This window comes from Myotis myotis, unplaced genomic scaffold (assembly GCF_014108235.1).
Source record: "Myotis myotis isolate mMyoMyo1 unplaced genomic scaffold, mMyoMyo1.p scaffold_m19_p_6, whole genome shotgun sequence".
Lineage (NCBI taxonomy): Eukaryota > Metazoa > Chordata > Mammalia > Chiroptera > Vespertilionidae > Myotis > Myotis myotis.
Window position 1 is genome coordinate 45191725 of NW_023416368.1, and position 7043 is coordinate 45198767.

A 7043-nucleotide genomic window follows, 5' to 3' on the forward strand; every position below is an offset into this window, starting at 1 on the left:
CTTGAGGCCGCAGCTGGCATAACACGGCATACTATTTTACAGCAAATATTTTTTTTTATATGTAGAACAAGTGTACTCTAAAATAAGGAAAAAAGTACAGTATAATAAATACATATACCAGTAATATAGTCATTTATTGTCATTACTAAGTTTTATGTCCTGTACATAATTGCATGTTCTATACTTTTATATGGCTGTTATGGCAGTAGGCCTGTTTACACCAGCATCACCACAAACAGGTGAGTAATGTGTTGCATTGCGCCCTTAGGATGGCTATGATATCACTAGGCTTCAGGAACTGTTCAGCTCCATAATGATCTTATGGGACCACAGTTGTATATGCAGTCTATTGTTGACCAAAACATTATGTATGACTGTAGTTAAAATGACTGTGAAATGAGATTTGGCTAAGAGGAGGTTTGGAAGGAGAAACAATTTCATCAAACCTTTTGAAAGTTTTGTCTTTCTTATTATGCAATCAGGTTCTAAGATAGGAATGAATTAAATGGAAATCTCTTGAATGAGGAAATAGGTAGGGCATTGCACCAGGGAAGAAGGAGGAAGGGTACAGGAAAAGGCCTTATAACTGAGGTCGAGCTATTGGACCTCAAATTTAGAAGTTCTTGCTAGAGAGTGCCCGAGCCAGTGGTTAAGAAGAAAGACCCTTTGGGACCACAATTTCAAGTGACCAGCCTACAACTCACCAACAGAACTAGGCACAGCCGCCCTTATACAACTTACTACAGCAGTTTCTCTATGGAGGAAAAAACACACACACAAACTCATACTATTAAAAAATAACACAGCTTTGCCTCCAGACTTTGCAACCAAATTTCCAGTTAATTTGTGTTATGATTAACATACTGGGTTTTCATGTCCTAACATTCCATATCACTTGGTCACCTTATGAGGAAACATTCCCTTCTACACCCAAGTTACTCATGAGCGTTAACATAGGATGAGGAAACGCACTTATAGCTCGAATTTGAGGCTAAATTAAAGCACATTAGAACAACCAAATTAGGGAGAGTAGGGAGTGACAATTCGATTAAGATAATATTAGCTACTGCTTATTTAACGTGTATTTGACTTACACTCTGTGATAAACCTTGTACATACCCGAATTTTATTCTCACAGTAGCCGTATTTAAATACCACTACTATATCTCAGAAGTTAGAGGTTATAGAATTTGATCAAGATCATTTAGCTACATTATGTGGGTTTCTGAAATTCATATCTTTCTTAATACCTATCAACAGGATTGAGCTACATAACCTCTGAAAGGATGTCATGGAATTTGACATGTGGGTGCCTTGTAAGCCCAGTATTCATACAGTGGTGGGAGAGGAAGTCAGGTGCCCAGGGAGAACTGAAAGAAAGGTGAGAAAGTAAAAAGTAAACACTTGTTTTATTCATAAGAAAGTTCATTGCAAGGAAAATGGTGGAGATTGAGGTCAAGCAAGGGAGATTATTTTATCCTGAAGAGATTGGATAATGCATTTGAAGGTAAAGAAGTAATGATAAGAAGTAGATTGAAGAATCCAAAGATAGAAGATATAAGTAATGTCAGAATTTTTTAGAGGTGACAGGCAGCGATGTGATTGATAATGTGCTGGTGAATGAGTTGCTCTTCTTTGGATGCAGAGGGAGTACAGTCAGACCAGCTGAAACCAAACATACCAATAAACATCTGCCAAAGCTATTGTTTTCCTTTATAACAATCTAAACATTCCTTATTCTGGAACCCAAGCTCTCCATTAATTGGTGCTACATTGCACTTCCCTCTCATCATGCCACAAAATAATCCTTTACACAGGCTAAATCACTATGTCCACTGTCACTGAGATCTGAATACACCTCCTGTTTTCTCGTTTCAATGTTTCTTTCTTGCATAAAAAATTTGAACAGCATCAGCATTAATTATAAAATTATTCTTAATGAAATTTGTAAGTTTCTGTATCAATCAATTGAATGTAAAATCAAAGCACAAAAATATCTGAACAAGTTTGTGAAGTGTATCTTTTGGAAAGCAGAATTGGGCTTTTTGAGAAAAAAACTCATGCTTAGATAGGTGATTGTTTTAATAATCAATAGAAATGTAGCTTTGTTCAACTATGTCGAATTAAGCAAACATTTGAATACAAAACATGTGTGAAGCACTGAGCATATAGAATAAATAAGGTGCAGAAAATTTTCCTTCAGGAACTGTCTTGATTGGTAGTGAATACTTAGGTTAACACATTCATTTTTGTTCTCTTTACTATATTAAAAATATAAACTCATTTTATAGATGAATAAGTAGCAGGAGAACATATGACAATAGTCATAAGGATAACAACACTTGAAAATATGTAATGTACCAGGGACTGTGAACACTTAAATCAATTATCTTAATTCTCACAACCACACTACAAGGCTTTATATACTTTGAATACCCATCCTTTAATTATCAGCAAAGGGAGAATTAGAAACATAAATTATTTGTACAGCGCCACATAACTAGAAAGTAAATTGCAATCCAACTTGTCCTAATATAAGAGACCAAAAGCATGTCTTAAAAATCTTCCCAAGTACTCGCTTCAGCAGCACATACACCTGGTACTAAAATTGGAACGATATAGAGAAGATTAGCATGGTCCCTGCACAAGGATGACACACAAATTCATGAAGCGTTCTATATTTTTTATCTATGTAACAAGTGACTGATTGGCAGTTTACTGTACCAAAAGTTGGCATTTGAGAAGTAGTGACAAGTCCTTACTGAACAACTACTGTGTGCTAGATCCTAGCCCAACCCTGCCCAGCTAATCCTTGTCTGCTCTTTTCTTTGTGTTTGTTCTGCAGTAAATACAATATTAACATATGTGATAAATAAAACTCTGCATGTCTCACCAAAACAAAACAACAACAAAAATCCTCCCCCCCAAAAGCCCATATAAACAGTATCTCTATATAAGTCCTGACCTGGACCTGGAATTATCAAAAGTTTGTGGATACAAAAGAAATGGTGTTTAAAAAATAGTAAGAAACCTACCTGGCCAGCCTGGCTCAATGGTTGAACATCATCCTATGAACCAGGAGGTCACGGTTCGATTCCCGGTCAGGACACATGCCCGGGTTGCAAGGCTTGACCCCCAGTGTGGAACGTGAAGGAGGCAGCTATTCAATGACTGTCTCTCATCATCGATGTTTCTATCTCTCTCTCCCTCTCCCTTCCTCTCTGAAATCAACAAAAACATATATAAATAAATAGATAGTAAAAAAAAAAACACCTTATTTCCACTACATTTAAAAGAAATAGTTGAACCTCAATACTAGATAAGACTTTATGTGTTACTGTATATAAATTTAAGAATGAAAATATATAATGATATAAACTGGGATGGGATTTGAAAGAATTTTTGACATGGAATTCAAGTTCTTCTTTAAGAAACTGACTCTGAAATGTCTTTGAAGTAGAAATGTCTCTGAATTTCCCTATAATCCTACATTGCCCGTGTTGTACAAACTTTGATTTCCATGATGTTCTTTATTCACAACACATGAACTGAGTTTGACCCCATCCTCTCCTCATTTTCCTTTTATTTTTTGCACAAAGTGTTTTAGTCTTGCTTGTACCTGAAATGCTGAAATTTCAATCTTAATCATTCTTCCTCTGCAAAGCTGTTATCATCAAACACATAAAGGTACTACTTGACTGTTTTAGGTGTTTCCCACAGTAATTTCCTTCTAATTGCTTTGCCCTGAATTATTGTTTTCATTGTACATCTATCAACATCTGCTGCTCTGTTAGATACTCAACAGTCAGACTGAGTTCAGGATACCAGGAGAGGGAGAGACCATGACTTTTTTTTTTTTCTCTCTCTCTCTCTCTCTCTCCCCCCCCACACACACACAATCATACACATAAACATTTTCTAAGTAAATTATAAGTAAGGTGCCCATAGCATCTCTAAATACAGACAGCATTTTAACATTTTACTGTTTGACTGTCATTTCTGATGATATTATGTGTAATGGTCTATATTTTCAGACTTATGCACACAGACATTCACACCCATACACACAAATACACCTTGGGATAAATCAGAACCTTCCTAAACTTACTGATGATTGATTTTATTTTTAATTATATAGGAAAATGACGTTTCATCACTTGTAGTGTAAAAGAAATCATTCTGTTCCATACTAAACATGAAAGCAATTCCACTTTGGTCAATACCATGAGAGCCATGCTACGTGCCACATGACTTCTCTAGACATATGTTCCATTTAAACATTGCACACCCAGTAAAATGGAAAAAGCGGGAGCACGGGGAGCCCAGGGAAGGATGGGCCTTCTAGAAAAAAAAGGGCTGTAGAAGTGCTATTTATATGTTAAGAGATAACATATAAATTGGATTGTGAAAGATGAGGAAGACAGGAAAACCCTAGAACAGGAACATTTTAGGTAGAATTAATATTGTGAGAAAAGTACCCTGATGTCAAAATCTAAGGAAAGAGCCCATTTCGCAGCCTATCCTTTCCTGGGACAGTATCTATAAACTATTTCCACAAAGTTGACTCCTCCTTGTCACTCAGCGCTCAGCTTTAATGTCACCCCGCTTCCCAACCAAGCTGTATCTCCTCACAGACTGCGTGAATCTTTATCTCAGCACTCGGTTCTACTATTTCTTCTTACATAAATCACTCCCTGATGAGAGAGGGTGGCTAGAAAATCCCTCCAAAGAAGTGTCATTTGAGCAGAGACCTAAGTGAGGAGAAGTGAAAAACCACATTAAGCAATGGAGAGAAATGCTCCCTCAGAGGAAACAAAGGAACATAAAAGCTTGATATGCTCCTGAACCACAAAAAAGATAATTTGGCTCAAGTGGCAGCATAAATGAGGCAGAAAGTGGTAGGACATGTGGACAGAGCTTGTATAATGAAGGGTTTATAAATCATGGAAAGTAGTTAGGGTTATAATCTGAATATAATAAAAGGCCATAGAGAGAATGTTAATACAAGAAATAACATATCAATTATGTACATTTTTTAAAATGTGATTTATGGAAAACTGACCTTAAGGTTGGTAAGATAGTTTTAGCTAAGCATACAAAAGAAGAATTGCATCTATTATATAATCACAAGTTGTTGGGAATGGTAAGGAGACTATTCATGAATTTATTTCCAAAGATGTCCCAGTCATTCCTGTTTACCCATCTAATAGATTGGTGTCCGGGATGCTTCAGGATGCAAGATGCCCAGAGTGTAGGGTATCAGTAATCTAATGAGCAATAATGAAACTGTTGTCATGTTGGCTCAGGGTGAGAGAAGGAACTCTCCGTGGTGCTAAGGAAGACATTACTGGAAGCTTTTCCAGGGAAATAAATATATTGTACTTTCAACTGTATTTTTAGTTCAAAAGCTCTAGTCTCCTAATTTGCTGATATGGATTGGGTGAATCTTCAGAGTCTTGCTACATTAGAATAAACCAGATCAAAACAAAGTGATAGTTGCTTGAATCTCTGTTTATCTAACACTGGGTGTGTGTATATGGTTTTACCTTAGAATTCTATGAGAACTTCCATCTTATTGAACCAATAAGAAAGCATCAGAAAAATCCCTATATTAGGTCAAAAGTACCTTCCCACTCACAAATAGCATATATTGAAAATTCCACTAATGTTTCCTTAGAAGCAGTTGGAATTAGCAGATTATAAAGGGGAGAAATGGTGATGGAAAAAATAAAGTAGAAATGAAAACCATACCAATACTTTAAAAATGGTTCTAGATGCAACACCAGTATATAGAATATAATTCTACTATTTTATTGCTAAATAACTCCATTGGTTTATAAATTTGTGTGGCTTATTTTCTGTTATCATGAAAGAGTACTGAGAATTGTATGTTGGTGTCCCAATAAATGAGATGTAACCAGATGTGATCAAGAACCCACGGTTTATTCCACATAATATAAATGAAATGTTCTCTAGCAAGACAGGTGTCCAATCACTCCTATTCAGATTTACTTAACGGAAACTTTTCCATGCCCAACCCTCACCGCCAAGTGAGTCGCCACATCAACATGAACTCATTGAAAAGTACCAATTTTACCAGAGCTCATGACGTACATGGATTTCACAATCTCTGTATACTGCTTAGTACTGAGAAAAGTAAGGACTAAAAGGACAGCATACATCTTTGGTATCTAAAGTCTTTCGGTATCCTGAGACTTCACATCATTATAAGAAATCAAAGAAAGGACTGGAAGGCAGAACTTTTGGAATGGTTGGAGTGCAAAGCTCTGAAATTTCAGTCCTCCATACAAGCAACCGAACACTGGCAACGCTGTCAAAATTACTATTGCATTCAGGTGACCGAATGGCATAACCCAAAATATAGCAAACACTAAAGAACTAAAAGAAGAAATAGGTCATTCCATACAAATAGTTCATCAGTTTAAGACACCTGTGCTAGTAACTGACAGAACAAGTGGACAAAAGAATCAGCAGAGATAAACTATTTGAATGACATGTGCAACAAGGTTGACCTAATGGACACATATGTAGAACACGTGCCCAACAAACGATGAAACTCATTCTTTCCAAGCACACATGAAACATTTAGCAAACGGGCCATATATTGGACCATAAAGCAATCTCAACTAGTTTCAAATGATGAAATAGTAGAGAGTATAATCTGTGATCACAGGAGAATGAGCAGAAAAATCAATCACCTAAAGATAACCAGTGTATTCTAAAAAGAAAAACAAAGCAAAACAACAAGGAACTAAAAGAGAAACCACAATTAAAATCAGTTTTGAGCTAAATGGTTATGGAAATACAACATATCAAAACTTATAAGTTGCAGCTAAAAATGTGCTTAGGGAAAAAAGATGTCACAACTTCAGAGCCTGCAAAATTTAAAAAGAGAGTTTAAATCAGTGTCCTCCAAAATTACATTGAAAGCCTCACCCTCAGTAACTGTGAATTTGCTTTTATTTGGGAATAAGGTCTTTGCAAATGTAATTATTTAAGATGAGGTCATACTTGATTAAGGT

The 7043-nt window shown here is 36.1% G+C and overlaps 1 non-coding gene across 1 annotated transcript; it reads left to right on the forward strand.

The window, feature by feature from the left end:
• The first annotated feature begins 2582 nt into the window (after positions 1 to 2582).
• Positions 2583 to 2685, forward strand: LOC118659390. Its single transcript, XR_004968525.1, has one exon. It is a non-coding gene; the product is annotated as a U6 spliceosomal RNA (small nuclear RNA).
• The last annotated feature ends 4358 nt before the right edge of the window (positions 2686 to 7043 follow it).